Raw genomic sequence first — 22222 nt, forward strand, 5'->3', positions numbered from 1 at the left:
AAAACCTCAGAGAACTGCCTGTTCTTCTGTCCACATTCCATGACGTCACAGTGAGTTGGTCGTCTCACCTGTCTCTGTCCATCAGTTTCAGCCATTTTCCTTTTTAGAGAATCACAGTTCTGACTGAGAATTAACTCATTCTGTGGAGAGATGGATCTTTGCACTGGCTGATATGGCTTATAACATATATGAAATCATCTGCGTATTTGATAGAGTTCACTATGGGGATGACTCAGTCTAGGAGAGTTTGATATTGGCTTTTGGTAAGATTTTACCTTTCCTGGTTTTATAAATTTAGCTTGATTTATTTTCTTTTCACGATTCTCATGTTTTCTAACAAAATCCAGCATCTGCGCAAATTCAAATAATGAATATTTTTGTGATGCCATAACTTGGGAAACTGAATTTAGGAATTTGAATTTTTGTACAAAAGTTGTTATCATATGTTGTACTTTTCCATTTTTGATGAGAGCTTTGTACAACCGTTCAAATATGGACATGAATGTATATGTACATTCCTTCCTACCAATCCTTAGTTTCTGCAGATCTTCTATGTTGGGAAAATCCTTTGTGACACAATAAATCAAATATCTTAATCTGTCTGAATCATTTTCCCATCCATTAGGAGAGTCATTTTCACAGGGCATTAAATGTAAACGTGTGGACAATGTCACAGGAATCCATATTTTAAATAATTGATTCCTCTCCTCATTGGATAAATCAAACTTATCAGAGAAGCTCTCAAATGTCTCTGAATTTCTACAGGCATGGATTTTGACATCGTATTTTGGCATGATTTTGTATAATTTCAGCAAATTTTTCCTCATTTTAATTTGGAGTTGAGCCTGGGTAATTCCAGAATTCTCTGATATTTTTAGTGGCTCTTGTACGTCTGTTCCTCCTACGTCACTCACGTCTCCTCCCACATCACCTAGTATGTCGGTTTCTCGTATGTCAGTCATGTCTCCTCCCATGTCAGGTTTCTGTATGTCCGTCTCTTGGTCAGACCCAAGGTCACCTTCAGTTACAGACACGTGTCTTACTTCTTGTTCATTTTCCATATTACAGTCAGAATCAGTATCACCGTCTGACACTTCTACACTATTTTCCTGCTTAGAAATCTCTAGCACAAGCCTATGAAAAAAATCTACCAAATGTAGAATATTTCTCAATTTCTGTTTGTCTCTATTTACCAATTTAGAAGTTAACTGTAAATTCTGCAATTCACATTCTTTGTATAAACTGAGCCACAAAACTTCTATGTCATCTCCTACATTAACTTTGAAATTAATATTACTTTGTTTAGCAAAAGAAGAAATTATATCTATATTTTGCTTACCTTAAGATTCCTTGGCTTCTCTTTATCAGCACGTCCTGTCTTCAGTTCGTCTGATTCTTTTCCTGTGTGATTCTGTTCCTTGTTAGTACCTCTGCTTCCTGTCTTTCCTCAGTCTGTAGGTCCTTTCTGCTTCTCGTGACAAACTAGTGAATTTACTGACACGTGAACAACAGCTGTTCAGCTCGTCAGGACTCCCCCCTTGTTCACGGAAGAAATTCACTTACTTAATTTAAAAAACAAAAAAACAGGACTGGCTGGCTCACCATTGTAAAATAATACTCTTCCTGTATTATTTTTTTTCTACTGAGGACTTCTCAAAGTATCAATATCACGATATTCTTATAAAAAATGTATCTATTTATTCTTGGATTGTCCATTAAAAAGAATCAGATTGCAGCAGGTACATACAATAATTAGTTATAAAGTAATTGTCCATTTGTCCATAATTAGCTTAATTGTTGAGATTCACCCATCTTTCCTTGGATCCTGGCTGGTAAATCATGTCTTTGTCCAGCATGTGTCCAGGCCTACATGTCATCTGCTTCTCAGCATGAAGATTCTGTGTCTTGTGGGGTGGGCAGAGCAAGAGAGCCCCCCCTTTCTGTACCATGGGCTTTTATAGCCAGTCGTATGGACACCTGTTCTACATATGGTAGTGAACCAAATATACACACACAAATAGCGCATGTCAATTAGGCACGATGGCTGAGGCATAGAACTCAGAAAAATGATTATCGATTAACATTCCAAATGAATTTCCATAATTAACCATTTAACAGAGACCGCCTGGGAATGCCAGGTGCTGTAGGCTTTTGCTTTTTCCTTCCTTCCACCAGCAGGGGGCACTTTCTTCTATGCCTTTTTTCCATTCCCTTTCACAAGTGCACACACTCATTCTCTTTTCTTTTTTTCATTTGCTTTCTCTCTTGCGCTATTTCATCTCTGCAAAATACCAGCATCCTTCTGATCACCGTGGGCCTCCAGCATTGTTGCTTCTTTACTTTTAATACTAGGCTCCTTTTCACCAGGACCAGCGTCTCCCGGGTGGCTGGAGGCAACCACCGGTAACCCCAAGCAGAAGGCCTTTGCAGGCAACACGACCCTCCCCCCTGAAGAGCAGCTCAAAGTCACTGGCAACCATCTCACCCTCTTCCTTCATTCACCCCTGGACGTCTCGCTCCGCCCCCAAGTTACGGGTCCAGCTTGCTCTTTCTGTCACATTACCGCGATGAAGGGTTTAGCCTGCAGGAGACCCTGCGCCGAGCCATTTTTGAAGACACCTGATGTGGCGGGTGAATCACTGCTAAATAAACCACACCTGTAGGGACGGCACAGCCTTTGCATGGACCCTTCGGAGCCCGCCCCGTCACGGCCAGATTGCTCGCCACCAAGCGATCCTGAGAAAGGCTGGCCGGGTGATGGATCAAGCAGCGTCTACTGGCCATACCACCTTGGATACGCCTCATCTCATCTAATCTCGGAAGCAAAGCAGGGCTGGGCTTGGACAGTACTTGGATGGGAGACCTCCTGGGAACACCGGGTGCTGTAGACCATTTTGATGACGTTTTGCCCTATTGCCCAGCTCGGCTAGCATGGAACCGCGCCTTGCCGGACACCGACCTTAAGTAACTTAGATTATGGAAGCCCTAAGGCCTCTGAGCCAGTTGGCAGCTAAGTACGCTACCCCGCCGCCTTCACGCACGCCTGACACCGAGCTCCTTGCCACAGCTAGGAGTGCTTATTGACTCCGCAGCTCGCTGTGTGGAAATGATGGCGTTAAAAGCACCCGGGGCCGTGAAGGGGCCAGGCTTTCAGCAGGTTCCCAGGGAAGGTTTTGGATGCTGGCCGCCTAGCGAGGGCCAGCAGAAGTAACATGTTTCTCTGCAAAGAAGCTTGTATAACCAAGCCAGACAGCTGACAAAGAGCTAACCTCAGTGCAAGGAAGGCAAGGAAGGTGCGGAAGGAATTTGGGAGGGTGGGGTGATTCCTGCTAGGGCCCTGAAATCATAAAACAGGCAGGAGAGTCTGACGCATGGTGACGGAGAGGTTGTAGGGGCAGATAGGGGGTGTTGTCACGTGCGAGCACGTGTGCATGCTGGCTTGTGTGTGAGAGTGCGCTTCCTAGGTGTGGCGCGCTGCAGACAGTCAAAGGGATTGTTCCCTTCCATTAAAAGTTAATCCCCGGCTGCAGGCTATTAGAAAGCAACTAACCGTGCTCTACTCATCCTACCCGGGTCTACCGGTGAGTCTCGCCTCTGCTCCCGGCCTGTGGCATTGGCAGTGAAGCTGACGTTCCGTCGACAGCGCTGCAGCCGATCAGTGAGCTCAGCGGCTCTGAGTGGGGCGTTGTGTCTACAAGACCTTTTAAGGAAGCCAACAAAAAAATTGAAGAGAAGGGAAAGCACAAAAGGACCTGGTCTTGCTGAGCACTGGAAAGGGCAGCCGGCAGCCAGACTTCAAAGTAGAAAAGCAGCAAGTGAGAGGCTTGTCTCTGCTTACAGCCACACCACCCTGAACTGGCCTGATATCATCTGATCTCAGAAACTAAGCAGAGTTGGGCCTGGTTAGTACTTGGATGGGAGAACGCCTGGGAATACCAGGTGCTGTAGGCTTTTGCTTTTTCCTTCCTTCCACCAGCAGGGTGCACTCTCTTCTATGCCTTTTTTCCATTCCCTTTCACAAGTGCACACATTCATTCTCTTTTCTTTTTTTCATTTGCTTTCTCTCTTGCGCTATTTCATCTCTGCAAAATACCAGTATCCTTCTGATCACCGTCGGCCTCCAGCATTGTTGCTTCTTTACTTTTAATACTAGGCTCCTTTTCACCAGGACCAGCGCCTCCCGCGTGGCTGATGGCAACCACCGGTAACCCCAAGCAGAAGACCTTTGCAGGCAACACGACCCTCCCCCCTGAAGAGCAGCTCAAAGTCACTGGCAACCATCTCACCCTCTTCCTTCATTCACCCCTGGACGTCTCGCTCCGCCCCCAAGTTACGGGTCCAGCTTGCTCTTTCTGTCACATTACCGCGATGAAGGGTTTAGCCTGCAGGAGACCCTGCGCCGAGACATTTTTGAAGACACCTGATGCGGCGGGTGAATCACTGCTAAACAAACCACACCTGTAGGGATGGCACAGCCTTTGCATGGACCCTTCGGAGCCCGCCCCGTCACGGCCAGATTGCTCGCCACCAAGCGATCCTGAGAAAGGCTGGCCGGGCGATGGATCAAGCAGCGTCTACTGGCCATACAACCTTGGATACGCCCGATCTTGTCTGATCTCGGAAGCAAAGCAGGGCTGGGCTCAGACAGTACTTGGCTGCTAGACCTCCTGGGAACACCGGGTGCTGTAGACCATTTTGATGACGTTTTGCCCTACTGCCCAGCTCGGCTAGCATGGAACGGCGCCTTGCCGGACACCGACCTTAAGTAACATAGATGATAGAAGCCCCAAGGCCTCTGAGCTAGTTGGCAGCTAAGTACGCTACCCGGCCGCCCTCACGCAGGCCTGACACCGAGCTCCTTGTCACGGCTAGGAGTGCTTATTGACTCCGCAGCTCGCCGTGTGGAAATGATGGCGTTAAAAGCACCCGGGGCCGTGAAGGGGCCAGGCTTTCAGCAGGTGCCCAGGGAAGGTTTTGGATGCCAGCTGTCTAGCGAGGGCCAGCAGAAGTAACATGTATCTCTGCAAAGAAGCTTGTGTAACCAAGCCAGACGGTTGCCAAAGAGCTAACCTCAGTGCAAGGAAGGCAAGGAAGGTGCGGAAGAAATTGGGGAGGGGGGGGTGGGTGATTCCTGATAGGGCCCTGAAATCATAAAACAGGCAGGAGAGTTTTACGCATGGTGACGGAAAGGTTGTAGGGGCAGATAGGGGGTGTTGTCATGTGCGAGCACGTGTGCATGCTGGCTTGTGTGTGAGAGTGCGCTTCCTAGGTGTGGCGCGCTGCAGACAGTCAAAGGGATTGTTCCCTTTCATTAAAAGTTAATCCCCGGCTGCAGGCTATTAGAAAGCAACTAACCGCGCTCTACTCACCCTACCCGGGTCTACCGGTGAGTCCCGCCTCTGCTCCCGGCCTGTGGCATTGGTCGTGAAGCTGACGTTCCGTCGACAGCGCTGCAGCCGATCAGTGAGCTCAGCGGCTCTGAGTGGGGCGTTGTGTCTACAAGACCTTTTAAGGAAGCCAGCAAAAAAATTGAAGAGAAGGGAAAGCACAAAAGGACCTGGTCTTGCTGAGCACTGGAAAGGGCAGCCGGCAGCCAGACGTCAAAGTAGAAAAGCAGCAAGTGAGAGGCTTGTCTCTTCCTACGGCCACACCACCCTGAACATGCCCGATCTCATCTAATTTTGGAAGCTAAGCAGGGTCAGGCCTGGTTAGTACTTGGATGGGAGACTGTAAAATAATACTCTTTCTGTATTATTTTTTTCTACTGAGGACTTCTCAAAGTATCAATATCACGATATTCTTATAAAAAAATGTATCTATTTATTCTTGGATTGTCCATTAAAAAGAATCAGATTGCAGCAGGTACATACAATAATTACTTATAAAGTTACATAGTTACATAGTTTATAAGGCCGAAAAAAGACAAGCGTCCATCCAGTTCAGCCTATTTCTTGTGCACTGCAGCTATTCCGCAGCATTGATCCAGGGGAAGGCAACAAAAAAACATGCGGCATAGGCCAATTTACATCATTGAGGAAAAATTCACTTCCCGACACCAATCTGGCAGTCAGATTAAATCCCTGGATTAATTAACTAAGCATAAGATGTAATTTTATTGTTCTCAAGAAAGGCGTCCAGGCCTCTCTTGAACTCTTTAAGTGAGTTGGACATCACCACTTCCTCTCCCAGAGAGTTCCAGAGTCTCACGGCTCTGACCGTAAAGAATCCCCTTCTATGATGGTGCAGGAACCTCCTTTCCTCCAGACGCATAGTGTGCCCCCTCGTCTTTGTCACCATCCTTGGTATAAACAGGTCATGGGAGAGATCTCTGTACTGCCCCCTGATGTATTTATACATGTTTATGAGGTCTCCCTAAGCCTTCTCTTTTCCAATGTAAATAGGCCTAATTTTGACAACCTCTCTGGGTATTCTAGTCCCTCCATTCCCTTTATTACCTTAGTCGCCCTCCTTTTTACTCTCTCTAGCTCCAATATGTCTTTCCTGAGCACAGGAGCCCAGAACTGTGCACAATATTCTAAGTGCGGCCTTACCAGCGCTTTATACAGAGGAAGAACAATGTTCTCATCATATGCCCCTATTCCTCTTCTGATGCATGCCATGACTCTATTTGCCTTCGCAGCTGCTGCCTGACACTGGGCACTCCAATTTAATTTGCTATTAACCAAGACGCCCAGGTCCTTCTCCATGTCAGATTTCCCCAACGGTTTCCCATTTAATATGTATGGGTGACTGCTGTTTTTCTTTCCCATGTGCATGACCTTACATTTATCGGCATTGAACCCCATTTGCCATTTTTTGGCCCAACTCCCCAATTTATCTAAATCCTCCTGTAGCTGTGCCCTATCCTCATCTGTATTAACTACTTTACAAAGTTTAGTATCATCTGCAAATATTGCTATTTTACTATGCAACCCTTCCACTAGATCATTAATAAATATATTAAATAATATAGGGCCCAAGACAGACCCTTGAGGCACCCCGCTAGTAACCCTGACACACCCTGAGCTTACTCCATTGATAACCACCCTCTGCTTTCTATCACTCAGCCAGCTATTTACCCACTTGCACACATTATCCCCCAGACCAAGCATTCTCATTTTATATACCAACCTTTTGTGTGGCACGGTATCAAACGCTTTGGAGAAGTCAAGGTATACAACATCCACTGACTCTCCCCGATCCAGCTGTGAGCTCACCTCCTCGTAGAAGGCCATCAGGTTTGTTTGGCAGGAGCGATCCCTCATGAATCCATGTTGATATGGAGTTAGACAGTTATTATCATTAAGATATTCTACAATAGCATCTCTAAGAAATCCTTCAAACAATTTACCCACAACAGACGTTAAGCTTACTGGTCTATAGTTCTCAGGGTCACTTTTAGACCCCTTTTTGAATATTGGTACCACATTTGCTTGGCGCCAGTCTAGTGGGACAGTCCCTGTCCATAAAGAGTGCTTGAATATAAGATACAGCGGTCTGTCTATCACATTACTTAATTCTTTTAGTACCCGGGGGTGTATGCCATCTGGGCCTGGTGACTTGTCTATTTTGATATTATTTAGGCGTTTCTGAACTTCCTCCTGGGTTAGGTGGGTGATATTTAGCGGAGGGTTTACTTTATCACTCTGCATTTCCTCCGATAAATTGCTTTCTTTTGTGAAAACAGTGGAGAAGAAGCTATTGAGTAGGTTTGCTTTACCCTCATCGCCCTCTATGATTTTACCCAGGTTATTTTTCAATGGGCCAACTCCATCAGTTTTAATCCTTTTACTGTTTATATAGTTAAAGAACAGTTTGGGATTCGTTTTACTTTCCTTGGCAATTAGTCTCTCTGTCTCCTCTTTTGCTATTCTTATTTGTTTCTTACAGATTTTGTTTTTTTCCCTATAAGATATTAGCGTTTCCTCGCTGCCTTCTTGTTTAAGTTTACCGAATGCCCTTTTTTTGTTTTTCATTGCCCTCTTGACTTCCTTATTTAGCCACATTGGCTTCCTCCTATTCCTAGCCCTTTTATTCCCATAAGGTATGTACCTTCTACAGTGACTATGTAGGACTGTTTTAAAAATTTCCCATTTTCTATCCGTGCTCCTATTACTAAAGATACTATCCCAGTCTATAAGGTGAAGGGCATCTCTTAGCTGATCAAACTTTGCCCTCCTGAAGTTCAGTGTTTTTGTGACTCCCTTGCTGGGCACCCTACTGAAGCACATGTGGAATTGTATAATGTTGTGGTCATTATTTCCCAGGTGCCCCCTGACCTGCACCTCAGTTATTCTGTCTGGCCTGTTAGTTAATATTAAGTCTAAAAGGGCCGTCCCTCTAGTTGGTTCCTGCACAAGTTGTGACAAATAATTGTCTTTGATAATTGACAGAAACCTGTTTCCTTTCTGAGATCTACAGCTTTCGGTTTCCCAGTCTATATCGGGGTAGTTAATTGTCCATTTGTCCATAATTAGCTTAATTGTTGAGATTCACCCATCTTTCCTTGGATCCTGGCTGGTAAATCATGTCTTTGTCCAGCATGTGTCCAGGCCTACATGTCATCTGCTTCTCAGCATGAAGATTCTGTGTCTTGTGGGGTGGGCAGAGCAAGAGAGCCCCCCCTTTCTGTACCATGGGCTTTTATAGCCAGTCGTATGGACACCTGTTCTACATATGGTAGTGAACCAAAAATACACACACAAATAGCGCATGTCAACTAGACACGATGGCTGAGGCATAGAACTCAGAAAAATGATTATCGATTAACATTCCAAATGAATTTCCATAATTAACCATTTAACATTTCCCCCTTTTTTGAGAATAAAAGGACTTTAACTGAAATTTATCAAAAGAAGATACATTCATCAATCATTTTTTCTTTCCTTCTTCCTTGGCAATATCATTAAATTTCCATAATAATAATAATAGTAATAATAGTATCAATATCGGATTATTGCTATATAATGATGTGAATTCATGTTATGGTAAGCCGTGACTAATATTCATTTAATATGTATAATTATACTTCCCTATATCTAAATTGAAGCAATCGCGGGTTCAATCGTCATCATCTGATGTCATCGAGTCGTCGTCTCGTCTTCTTCTTGGTTCTTTTATAACACACTCTTTAGATGAAAACTCCTTTGAAATAAATGACAGCATGTAGATATTGTACAGTCCATAATTGTGTTCATTATTGTTCAGTCCATAAACTGTACTCTTTATTAGAAAGATCATGTGTGTCAGTTGATAAGAAAACAAAGTCCATGGATGAAATGTAGCTTTAATATCTGTGCAGTGTCACCTGGACCTACGTTGTATCGTCTTTGGAATCTTCCGTGTGTCCGCACTGGTCTCGTGTCACTTTTGGAACAGATGTGACGTCTTTGGTCAGTAAAGCAAGGGTTAACTTGACACTTTCCTGCTTTATATAGCACCATAACCAGTACTCAGTCCTTTATATACAGGACACATATGCCAGGTATTACCTGTTCACCAGCTTTCATTGAAGCGTTGCAGGTGATAAGAAACCACTGGAACGTGATGAAACTTAAACACAACACAGTACATATAGGATCATCGTCCTCTGCCGTCCTGGTGATCAGTGGTGTGAATTGTATTGTATGTAATGGACACAGTCTATTATAACACTCAGCATTCACACCTGTTACCTTCTGAGACGTCCGGATGTCAGTTGCTTCTTCTTGTAACTTTTGAGAATCTCTTTGATTTATAAAAATTAAAAGTCTTTATTAAGATAGAATTCATAATTGCGATGTCTTGATTGAAGACTTCATTCCCTAATCTGATACCAAATCTGGCAGTTTTTCCTAACCTATAATATCACAGCGTACCATAGCAATCAGTAATATCCATCTAATTATTATCAAAATATTAAAATATATTATGTTTGGAATAATAAACAATAATAGATAATAATTCATTATCAATCAAGTTCTCCATATGATAGAACATTTTTATGTCATAGGTGTAATTACCTTTTCCAACCCATAGGTGTCAGTGTATTTTGAAAAAACAAGTTTTTATATCTTTATTAAACCAATAATATCAAAGAATGTATACTCCTGAACCAAAATGAATAAATATATGAATGTATGAATGAATGAATGAATGAATAAATGAATGAATGAATTGTTGTGTTTACTCAGAAAATGTAAACATTTTTTTCCTTAGCAATATATATTTAATGAAGCAATACTCTTGTATTAGACATTACTTTATTAAATATTAATGTGTTTTCTCAATTGAGATATTGAACTCAAATAAAATCAAATGAGAATTAAAAAATGAAAAAATAGAAAAATAAGAAGTATAAAGTAAGAATAAAATTTTAAAAATGAAAAATAAAATTAAGAGTAAAAATAAGAATAAAAATAAAAATAAGGCCTTTAAATTTTAATGACAAAAGCAGAGTAATTATATTCTCCATAAAAAATACCCTTATATCTCCATTATCTGGATGATTTCATATTTGTCATAATCTTGTACCACCAAAAAATATTAAATTATGCAACTTTGCATGTAATACCCTTCTTAATTATACCATAGTACATTATTTTTATTTCTTCTTTATTAAAATGTGTGGAAAATAAGTATTGATCAAAAGTGATTATGTAATCAGGATCAAAAACACATTTTCCCCCTTAATACCAAAAATATTATTTTATAAAATTTATGTATATATCAGAACCAAATTAAAAATAATTATTCTTCTAGAAATATTGTGCATAAATTTCATATCGATGAGTAGCATAGATTTGACTAAAGAGAGGTGTGTACCTATTTAGGTAACCATTAAAACTAATATTATAGTTATTCAAGAATATTATCATGTGGAAAATTATTCTAAATATAAATTTGCTTTGTAAACCATTTTGATGTGTGGTTGCCCTTATCCACTATTAGTTAAATCAAGAAATAATAATTATTAAAGAAATATAGAAATATACATATGTAGATAATACCTAATTATGTATTATAATTTCCTCAGAATTAAATATATTTTTGTACCTTCACATAAAGAAACATTTTTTTTTTTCAAACATACAAACATACGAGGCCTCTGTCACATCAATCACACTTAGCAGCTGCTGATTTACTCATCTGTCACCTTCACTCTGACATTCACAGATCTGTTCAACTCAAACATTCCACATATGAAGTTTTAGATATATATATATATATATTTAACCCAAAATTGTTGTATCCCAATTTATTAATGTGCATTGCCATATCAATTGAATATCTTTATATTTCTTTGAATATTTCCCAAGTACATATTATATAATATGAGAGTAAGTCACTGGAATTTCAGACACTTGAAAAAACTCTTGTCTTAGATTCTTTTTTCACTGGCTGCCCGGTCTTAAGTTACATCAGTTGAAAATAGAATGAATGGGATCCTATACTATTAGCTCAAAGTTCAAAGGCCGCAGCTGTCACACGTCATGCTGTAAAGCTACTTTAATTTGCACGAACACTTCATGCACAGAAAATATTAGCAACACAAAAGAATTAATAAGTATTACATATATATTATAGTTCAACTAGATATATTGTTATTATTTTAAAATGTTATACACATAAAATCATGCAATTTTTTCACTTCCTGTGTGAATAAAGAAATAAATCCATTTTAGAGTTCTTTGATCAAATCCTGCTTTGGAATGAAAACTCTAAGGAAATATAAGAAAATAAAATTAAATATCAAATTCATACAGAAACAGAATTATTTAAATATCTTATACATATATTGGTTGGTTCTAATGTAATTCAAAATATTGCTACTTAAATTTATATATATGAAGTTCTAATTTATTAATTAATATATATAAAATATATTTTATAAACGTATATATAAATACAATTATACGCAATCTCTACTTAGACAAGTGTATATATATATATATATATATATATATATATATATGAACTATTAGAAACTATGTAACTACAATTTTACTGCATAAGATTATAAATAAATATTGAGACATTGTATTACATTTTGATACAACAATATAATTGCAGTTTTTCCTTAGCCACTCCCTAAACCAAATCTTCTGTCTCTCTCAAATATCCCCAGGAACGCCCTATTTAGGAAAGACATTTTTCTATCCTTCAAAACCTCAGAGAACTGCCTGTTCTTCTGTCCACATTCCATGACGTCACTGTGAGTTGGTCGTCTCACCTGTCTCTGTCCATCAGTTTCAGCCATTTTCCTTTTTAGAGAATCACAGTTCTGACTGAGAATTAACTCATTCTGTGGAGAGATGGATCTTTGCACTGGCTGATATGGCTTATAACATATATGAAATCTTCTGCGTATTTGATAGAGTTCACTATGGGGATGACTCAGTCTAGGAGAGTTTGATATTGGCTTTTGGTAAGATTTTACCTTTCCTGGTTTTATAAATTTAGCTTGATTTATTTTCTTTTCACGATTCTCATGTTTTCTAACAAAATCCAGCATCTGCGCACATTCAAATAATGAATTTTTTTGTGATGCCATGACTTGGGAAATTTAATTTAGGAATTTGAATTTTTGTACAAAAGTTGTTATCATATGTTGTACATTTCCATTTTTGATGAGAGCTTTGTACAACCGTTCAAATATGGACATGAATGTATATGTACATTCCTTCCTACCAATCCTTAGTTTCTGCAGATCTTCTATGTTGGGAAAATCCTTTGTGACACAATAAATCAAATATCTTAATCTGCCCGAATCATTTTCCCATCCATTAGGAGAGTCATTTTCACAGGGCATTAAATGTAAACGTCTGGACAATGTCACAGGAATCCATATTTTAAATAATTGATTCCTCTCCTCATATGATAAATCAAACTTATCAGAGAAGCTCTCAAATGTCTCTGAATTTCTACAGGCATGGATTTTGACATCATATTTTGGTATGATTTTGTATAATTTCAGCAAATTTTTCCTCATTTTAATTTGGAGTTGAGCCTGGGTAATTCCAGAATTCTCTGATATTTTTAGTGGCTCTTGTACGTCCGTTCCTCCTACGTCACTCACGTCTCCTCCCACATCACCTAGTATGTCGGTTTCTCGTATGTCAGTCATGTCTCCTCCCATGTCAGGTTTCTGTATGTCCGTCTCTTGGTCAGACCCAAGGTCACCTTCAGTTATAGACACGTGTCTTACTTCTTGCTCATTTTCCACATTACAGTCAGAATCAGTATCACCGTCTGACACTTCTACACTATTTTCCTGCTTAGAAATCTCTAACACAAGACTATGAAAAAAATCTACCAAATGTAGAATATTTCTCAATTTCTGTTTGTCTCTATTTACCAACTTAGAAGTTAACTGTAAATTCTGCAATTCACATTCTTTGTATAAACTGAGCCACAAAACTTCTATGTCATCTCCTACATTAACTTTGAAATTAATATTACTTTGTTTAGCTAAAGAAGAAAATATATCCATATTTTGCTTACCTTAAGATTCCTTGGCTTCTCTTTATCAGCACGTCCTGTCTTCAGTTCGTCTGATTCTTTTCCTGTGTGATTCTGTTCCTTGTTAGTACCTCTGCTTCCTGTCTTTCCTCAGTCTGTAGGTCCTTTCTGCTTCTCGTGACAAACTAGTGAATTTACTGACACGTGAACAACAGCTGTTCAGCTCGTCAGGACTCCCCCCTTGTTCACGGAAGAAATTCTCTTACTTAATTTAAAAAACAAAAAAACAGGACTGGCTGGCTCACAATTGTAAAATAATACTCTTCCTGTATTATTTTTTTCTACTGAGGACTTCTCAAAGTATCAATATCACGATATTCTTATAGAAAAATGTATCTATTTATTCTTGGATTGTCCATTAAAAAGAATCAGATTGCAGCAGGTATATACAATATTTAGTTATAAAGTAATTGTCCATTTGTCCATAATTAGCTTAATTGTTGAGATTCACCCATCTTTCCTTGGATCCTGGCTGGTAAATCATGTCTTTGTCCAGCATGTGTCCAGGCCTACATGTCATCTGCTTCTCAGCATGAAGATTCTGTGTCTTGTGGGGTGGGCAGAGCAAGAGAGCCCCCCCTTTCTGTACCATGGGCTTTTATAGCCAGTCGTATGGACACCTGTTCTACATATGGTAGTGAACCAAAAACACACACACAAATAGCGCATGTCAACTAGACACGATGGCTGAGGCATAGAACTCAGAAAAATGATTATCGATTAACATTCCAAATGAATTTCCATAATTAACCATTTAACAGAGACCGCCTGGGAATGCCAGGTGCTGTAGGCTTTTGCTTTTTCCTTCCTTCCACCAGCAGGGGGCACTCTCTTTTATGCCTTTTTTCCATTCCCTTTCACAAGTGCACACATTCATTCTCTTTTCTTTTTTCCTTTGCTTTCTCTCTTGCGCTATTTCATCTCTGCAAAATACCAGCATCCTTCTGATCACCGTGGGCCTCCAGCATTGTTGCTTATTTACTTTTAATACTAGGCTCCTTTTCACCAGGACCAGTGTCTCCCGGGTGGCTGGAGGCAACCACCGGTAACCCCAAGCAGAAGACCTTTGCAGGCAACACGACCCTCCCCCCTGAAGAGCAGCTCAAAGTCACTGGCAACCATCTCACCCTCTTCCTTCATTCACCCCTGGACATCTCGCTCCGCCCCCAAGTTACGGGTCCAGCTTGCTCTTTCTGTCACATTACCGCGATGAAGGGTTTAGCCTGCAGGAGACCCTGCGCCGAGCCATTTTTGAAGACACCTGATGCGGCGGTTGAATCACTGCTAAACAAACCACACCTGTAGGGACGGCACAGCCTTTGCATGGACCCTTCGGAGCTGGCCACCTCACGTCCAGATTGCTCGCCATCAAGCGATTCTGAGAAAGGCTGGCCGGGCGATGGATCGAGAAGCGTCTACTGTCCATACCACCTTGGATACGCCCGATCTCGTCTGATCTCGGAAGCAAAGCAGGGCTGGGCTCAGACAGTACTTGAATGGGAGACCACCTGGGAACACCGGGTGCTGTAGACCATTTTGATGACGTTTTGCCCTACTGCCCAGCTCGGCTAGCATGGAACGGCGCCTTGCCGGACACCGACCTTAAGTAACTTAGATGATGGAAGCCCCAAGGCCTCTGAGCCAGTAGGCAGCTAAGTACGCTACCCCGCCGCCCTTCACGCAGGCCTGACACCGAGCTCCTTACCACGGCTAGGAGTGCTTATTGACTCCGCAGCTCGCCGTGTGGAAATGATGGCGTTAAAAGCACCCGGGGCCGTGAAGGGGCCAGACTTTCGGTAGGTGCCCAGGGAAGGTTTTGGATGCCGGCCGCCTAGGGAGGGCCAGCAGAAGTAACATGTTTCTCTGCAAAGAAGCTTGTGTAACCAAGCCAGATGTCTGCCAAAGAGCTAACCTCAGTGCAAGGAAGGTAAGGAAGGTCCGGAAGGAATTGGGGAGGGGGGGGTGATTCCTGCTAGGGCCCTGAAATCATAAAACAGGCAGGAGAGTCTGACGCATGGTGACGGAGAGGTTGTAGGGGCAGATAGGGGGTGTTGTCACGTGCGAGCACGTGTGCATGCTGGCTTGTGTGTGAGAGTTCGCTTCCTAGGTGTGGCGCGCTGCAGACAGTCAAGGGGATTGTTCCCTTTCATTAAAAGTTAATCCCCGGCTGCAGGCTATTAGAAAGCAACTAACCACGCTCTACTCACCCTACCCGGGTCTACCGGTGAGTCTCGCCTCTGCTCCCGGCCTGTGGCATTGGCCGTGAAGCTGACGTTCCGTCGACAGCGCTGCAGCCGATCAGTGAGCTCAGCGGCTCTGAGTGGGGCGTTGTGTCTACAAGACCTTTTAAGGAAGCCAGCAAAAAAATTGAAGAGAAGGGAAAGCACAAAAGGACCTGGTCTTGCTCAGCACTGGAAAGGGCAGCCGGCAGCCAGACTTCAAAGTAGAAAAGCAGCAAGTGACAGGCTTGTCTCTGCCTACGGCCACACCACCCTGAACACGCCCGATCTCGTCTGATCTTGGTAGCTAAGCAGGGTTGGGCCTGGTTATTACTTGGATGGGAGACCGCCTGGGAATACCAGGTGCTATAGGCTTTTGCTTTTTCCTTCCTTCCACCAGCAGGGGGCACTCTCTTCTATGCCTTTTTTCCATTCCCTTTCACAAGTGCACACATTCATTCTCTTTTCTTTTTTTCATTTGCTTTCTCTCTTGCGCTATTTCATCTCTGCAAAATACCAGCATCCTTCTGATCACCGTGGGCCTCCAGCATTGTTGCTTCTTTACTTTTAATACTAGGCTCCTTTTCACCAGGACCAGCGTCTCCCGGGTGGCTGGAGGCAACCACCGGTAACCCCAAGAAGAAGACCTTTGCAGGCAACACGACCCTCCCCCCTGAAGAGCAGCTCAAAGTCACTGGCAACCATTCACCCTCTTCCTTCATTCACCCCTGGACGTATCGCTCCACCCCCACGTTACGGGTCCAGCTTGCTCTTTCTGTCACATTCCCGCGATGAAGGGTTTAGCCTGCAGGAGACCCTGCGCCGAGATATTTTTGAAGACACCTGATGCGGCGGGTGAATCACTGCTAAACAAACCACCCCTGTAGGGACGGCACAGCCTTTGCATGGACCCTTCGGAGCCTGCCCCGTCACGGCCAGATTGCTCGCCACCAAGCGATCCTGAGAAAGGCTGGCCGGGCGATGGATCGAGCAGCGTCTACTGGCCATATCACCTTGGATACGCCCGATCTCGTCTGATCTTGGAAGCAAAGCAGGGCTGGGCTTGGACAGTACTTCATTGGGAGACCTCCTGGGAACACCGGGTGCTGTAGGCCATTTTGATGACGTTTTGCCCTACTGCCCAGCTTGGCTAGCATGGAACGGCGCCTTGCCGGACACCGACCTTAAGTAACTTAGATGATGGAAGCCCCAAGGCCTCTGAGCCAGTTGGCAGCTAAGTACACTACCCTGCCGCCTTCACGCAGGGCTGACACTGAGCTCTTTGCCACGGCTAGGAGTGCTTATTGACTCCGCAGCTCGCAGTGTGGAAATGATGGCGTTAAAAGCGCCCGGGGCTGTGAAGGGGCCAGGCTTTCAGCAGGTGCCCAGGGAAGGTTTTGGATGCCGGCCGCCTAGCGAGGGCCTGCAGAAGTAACATGTTTCTCTGCAAAGAAGCTTGTGTAACCAAGTCAGACGGCTGACAAAGAGCTAACCTCAGTGCAAGGAAGGAAAGGAAGGTGCGGAAGGAATTGGGGAGGGGGGGTGATTCCTGCTAGGGCCCTGAAATCATAAAACAGGCAGGAGAGTCTGACGCATGGTGACAGAGAGGTTGTAGGGGCAGATTGGGGGTGTTGTCACGTGCGAGCACGTGTGCATGCTGGCTTGTGTGTGAGAGTGCGCTTCCTAGGTGTGGCGCGCTGCAGACAGTCAAAGGGATTGTTCCCTTTCATTAAAAGTTAATCCCCGGCTGCAGGCTATTAGAAAACAACTAACCGCGCTCTACTCAACCTACCCGGGTCTACCGGTGAGTCTCGCCTCTGCTACCGGCCTGTGGCATTGGCCGTGAAGCTGACGTTCCGTCGAGAGCGCTGCAGCCGATCAGTGAGCTCAGCGGCTCTGAGTGGGGCGTTCTGTCTACAAGACCTTTTAAGGAAGCCAGCAAAAAAATTGGTTAGTACTTGGATGGGAGACCGCCTGGGAATACCAGGTGCTGTAGGCTTTTGCTTTTTCCTTCCTTCCACCAGCAGGGGGAACTCTCTTCTATGCCTTTTTTCCATTCCCTTTCACAAGTGCACACATTCATTCTCTTTTCTTTTTTTCATTTGCTTTCTCTCTTGCGCTATTTCATCTCTGCAAAATACCAGCATCCTTCTGATCACCGTGGGCCTCCAGCATTGTTGCTTCTTTACTTTTAATACTAGGCTCCTTTTCACCAGGACCAGCGTCTCTCGCGTGGCTGGAGGCAACCACCGGTAACCCCAAGCAGAAGACCTTTGCAGGAAACACGACCCTCCCCCCTGAAGAGCAGCTCAAAGTCACTGGCAACCATCTCACCCTCTTCCTTCATTCACCCCTGGACGTCTCGCTCAGCCCCCAAGTTACGGGTCCAGCTTGCTCTTTCTGTCACATTACCGCGATGAAGGGTTTAGCCTGCAGGAGACCCTGCGCCGAGCCATTTTTGAAGACTCCTGATACAGCGGGTGAATCACTGTTAAACAAACCACACCTGTAGGGACGGCACAGACTTTGCATGGACCCTTCGGAGCCCGCCCCGTCACGGCCAGATTACTCGCCACCAAGCGATCCTATGAAAGGCTAGCCGGGCGATGAATCGAGCAGCTTCTACTGGCCATACCACCTTGGATACGCCCGATCTCATATGATCTCGGAAGCAAAGCAGGGCTGGGCTTGGACAGTACTTGGATTGGAGACTTCCTGGGAACACCGGGTGCTGTAGACCATTTTGATGACGTTTTTCCCTACAGCCCAGCTCGGCCAGCATGGAACGGCGCCTTGCCGGACACCAACCTTAAGTAACTTAGATGATGGAAGCCCCAAGGTCTCTGAGCCAGTTGGCAGCTAAGTACGCTACCCCGCCGCCTTCACGCAGGCTTGACTCCGAGCTCCTTGCCACGGCTAGGAGTGCTTATTGACTCCGCAGCTCGCCGTGTGGAAATGATGGCGTTAAAAGCACCCGGGGCCGTGAAGGGGCCAGGCTTTCAGCAGGTGCCCAGGGAAGGTTTTGGATGCCGGCCGCCTAGCGAGGGCCAGCAGAAGTAACATGTTTCTCTGCAAAGAAGCTTGTGTAACCAAGCCAGACGGCTGACAAAGAGCTAACGTCAGTGCAAGGAAGGCAAGGAAGGTGCGGAAGGAATTGGGGAGGGGGGAGTGATTCCTGCTAGGGCCCTGAAATCATAAAACAGGCAGGAGAGTCTGATGCATGGTGACGGAGAGGATGTAGGGGCAGATAGGGGGTGTTGTCACGTGCGAGCACGTGTGCATGCTGGCTTGTGTGTGAGAGTGCGCTTCCTAGGTGTGGCGCGCTGCAGACAGTCAAAGGAATTGTTCCCTTTCATTAAAAGTTAATCCCCGGCTGCAGGCTATTAGAAAGCAACTAACCGCGCCCTACTCACCCTACCCGGGTCTACCGGTGAGTCTCGCCTCTGCTCTCGGCCTGTGGCATTGGCCGTGAAGCAGAAGTTCCGTCGACAGCGCTGCAGCCGATCAGTGAGCTCAGCGGCTCTGAGTGGCGCGTTGTGTCTACAAGGCCTTTTAAGGAAGCCAGCAAAAAAATTGGTTAGTACTTGGATGGGAGACCGCCTGGGAATACCAGGTGCTGTAGGCTTTTGCTTTTTCTTTCCTTCCACCAGCAGGGGGCACTCTCTTTTATTCCTTTTTTCCATTCCCTTTCACAAGTGCACACATTCATTCTCTTTATTTCATTTGCTTTCTCTCTTGCGCTATTTCATCTCTGCAAAATACCACCATCCTTCTGATCACCGTGGGCCTCCAGCATTGTTGCTTCTTTACTTTTAATACTAGGCTCCTTTTCACCAGGACCAGCGTGTCCCGCGTGGCTGGAGGCAACCACCGGTAACCCCAAGCAGAAGACCTTTGCAGGCAACACGACCCTCCCCCCTGAAGAGCAGCTCAAAGTCACTGGCAACCATCTCACCCTCTTCCTTCATTCACCCCTGGACGTCTCGCTCCGCCCCCAAGTTACGGGTCCAGCTTGCTCTTTCTGTCACATTACCGCGATGAAGGGTTTAGCCTGCAGGAGACCCTGCGCCGAGACATTTTTGAAGACACCTGATGCGGCGGGTGAATCACTGCTAAACAAACCACACCTGTAGGGACGGCACAGCCTTTGCATGGACCCTTCGGAGCCCGCCCCGTCACAGGCCAGATTGCTCGCCACCAAGCGATCCTGAGAAAGGCTGGCCGGGCGATGGATCGAGCAGCATCTACTGGCCATACCACCTTGGATACGCCCGATCTCGTCTGATCTCGAAAGCAAAGCAGGGCTGGGCTCGGACAGTACTTGGATGGGAGACCTCCTGGGAACACCAGGTGCTGTAGACCATTTTGATGATGTTTTGCCCTACTGCCCAGCTCGGCTAGCATGGAACGGCGCCTTGCTGGACACCGACCTTAAGTAACTTAGATGATGGAAGCCCCAAGGCCTCTGAGCCAGTTGGCAGCTAAGTACGTTACACCGCCGCCTTCACGCAGGACTGACACCGAGCTCCTTGCCACGGCTAGGAGTGCTTATTGACTCCGCAGTTCGCCGTGTGGAAATGATGGCGTTAAAAGCACCCGGGGCCGTGAAGGGGCCAGGCTTTCAGCACGTGCCCAGGGAAGGATTTGGACGCCGGCCGCCTAGCAAGCCCCAGCAGAAGTAACATGTTTCTCTGCAAAGAAGCTTGTGTAACCAAGCCAGACGGCTGACAAAGAGCTAACCTCAGTGCAAGGAAGGCAAGGAAGGTGCGGAAGGAATTGGGGAGGGGGGGGTGATTCCTGCTAGGGCCCTGAAATCATAAAACAGGCAGGAGAGTCTGACGCATGGTGACGGAGAGGATGTAGGGGCAGATAGGGGGTGTTGTCACGTGCGAGCACGTGTGCATGCTGGCTTGTGTGTGAGATAGCGCTTCCTAGGTGTGGCGCGCTGCAGACAGTCAAAGGGATTGTTCCCTTTCATTAAAAGTTAATCCCCGGCTGCAGGCTATTAGAAATCAACTAACCGCGCTCTACTCACCCTACACGGGTCTACCGGTGAGTCTCGCCTCTGCTCCCGGCCTGTGGCATTGGCCGTGAAGCTGACGTTCCGTCGACAGCGCTGCAGCCGATCAGTGAGCTCAGCGGCTCTGAGTGGGGCATTGTGTCTACAAGACCTTTTAAGGAAGCCAGCAAAAAAATTGAAGAGAAGAGAAAGCACAAAAGGACCTGGTCTTGCTGAGCACTGGAAAGTGCAGCCGGCAGCGAGAATTCAAAGTAGAAAAGCAGCAAGTGAGAGCCTTGTCTCTGCCTACGGCCACACCACCCTGAACATGCCTGATCTCGTCTGATCTCGGAAGTTAAGCAGTGTTGGGACTGGTTAGTACTTGGAAGGAAGACCACCTGGGACTACCAGGTGCTGTAGGCTTTTGCTTTTTCTTTTTCTTTCCTTCCACCAGCAGGGGGCACTCTTTCTGTGCCTTTTGTCTATTCCCTTTCACAAGTGCACACATTCATTCTCTTTTCTTTTTTTCATTTGCTTTCTCTCTTGCGCTATTTCATCTCTGCAAAATACCAGCATCCTTCTGATCACCGTGGGCCTCCAGCATTGTTGCTTCTTTACTTTTAATACTAGGCTCCTTTTCACCAGGACCAGCGTCTCCCGGGTGGCTGGAGGGAACCACCGGTAACCCCAAGCAGAAGACCTTTGCAGGCAACACGACCCTCCCCCCTGAAGAGCAGCTCAAAGTCACTGGCAACCATTCACCCTCTTCCTTCATTCACCCCTGGACGTATCGCTCCGCCCCCAAGTTATGGGTCCAGCTTGCTCTTTCTGTCACATTACCGCGATGAAGGGTTTAGCCTGCAGGAGACCCTGCGCCGAGACATTTTTGAAGACACCTGATGCGGCGCGTGAATCACTGCTAAACAAACCACACCTGTAGGGACGGCACAGCCTTTGCATAGACCCTTCGGAGCCCGCCCCGTCACAGCCAGATTGCTCGCCACCAAGCGATCCTGAGAAAGGCTGGCCGGGCGATGGATCGAGCAGCGTCTACTGGCCATACCACCTTGGATACGCCCGATCTCGTCTGATCTCGAAATCAAAGCAGGGCAGGATTCGGACAGTACTTGGATGGGAGACCTCCTGGGAACACCGGGTGCTGTAGTCCATTTTGATGACGTTTTGCCCTACTGCCCAGCTCTGCTAGCATGGAACGGCGCCTTGCCGGACACCGACTTAAGTAACTTAGATGATGGAAGCCCCAAGGCCTCTGAGCCAGTTGGCAGCTAAGTACGCTACCCTGCCGCCTTCACGCAGGCCTGACACCGAGCTCCTTGCCACGGCTAGGAGTGCTTATTGACTCCGCAGCTCGACGTGTGGAAATGATGGCGTTAAAAGCACCCGGGGCCGTGAAGGGGCCAGGCTTTCAGCAGGTGCCCAGAGAAGGTTTTGGATGCCTGCCGCCTAGCGAGGGCCAGCAGAAGTAACATGTTTCTCTGCAAAG

General features: G+C 45.3%; 1 non-coding gene and 9 pseudogenes across 1 annotated transcript; all 10 read left to right on the top strand.

The window, feature by feature from the left end:
* Window positions 1-2771: 2771 nt before the first annotated feature.
* On the top strand, window positions 2772-2891 carry LOC141268845 (5S ribosomal RNA; annotated as a pseudogene).
* A 941-nt stretch (window positions 2892-3832) lies between these two features.
* Window positions 3833-3951, top strand: LOC141268381 (5S ribosomal RNA; annotated as a pseudogene).
* Window positions 3952-4572: 621 nt separating this feature from the next.
* Window positions 4573-4692, top strand: LOC141270280 (5S ribosomal RNA; annotated as a pseudogene).
* Window positions 4693-14913: 10221 nt separating this feature from the next.
* On the top strand, window positions 14914-15033 carry LOC141268122 (5S ribosomal RNA; annotated as a pseudogene).
* A 942-nt stretch (window positions 15034-15975) lies between these two features.
* Window positions 15976-16094, top strand: LOC141266758 (5S ribosomal RNA). The gene has a single exon (XR_012320783.1). It is a non-coding gene; the product is annotated as a 5S ribosomal RNA (ribosomal RNA).
* Window positions 16095-16714: 620 nt separating this feature from the next.
* Window positions 16715-16834, top strand: LOC141268513 (5S ribosomal RNA; annotated as a pseudogene).
* Window positions 16835-18339: 1505 nt separating this feature from the next.
* Window positions 18340-18459, top strand: LOC141267998 (5S ribosomal RNA; annotated as a pseudogene).
* A 1502-nt stretch (window positions 18460-19961) lies between these two features.
* LOC141267445 (5S ribosomal RNA) lies at window positions 19962-20081 on the top strand (annotated as a pseudogene).
* Window positions 20082-21022: 941 nt separating this feature from the next.
* On the top strand, window positions 21023-21141 carry LOC141268429 (5S ribosomal RNA; annotated as a pseudogene).
* Window positions 21142-21766: 625 nt separating this feature from the next.
* LOC141269429 (5S ribosomal RNA) lies at window positions 21767-21886 on the top strand (annotated as a pseudogene).
* Window positions 21887-22222: the final 336 nt, after the last annotated feature.

This window comes from Phyllobates terribilis, unplaced genomic scaffold, assembly GCF_046119375.1.
Source record: "Phyllobates terribilis strain yellow unplaced genomic scaffold, ASM4611937v1 Scaffold_4__5_contigs__length_816908805, whole genome shotgun sequence".
Classification (NCBI taxonomy): domain Eukaryota; kingdom Metazoa; phylum Chordata; class Amphibia; order Anura; family Dendrobatidae; genus Phyllobates; species Phyllobates terribilis.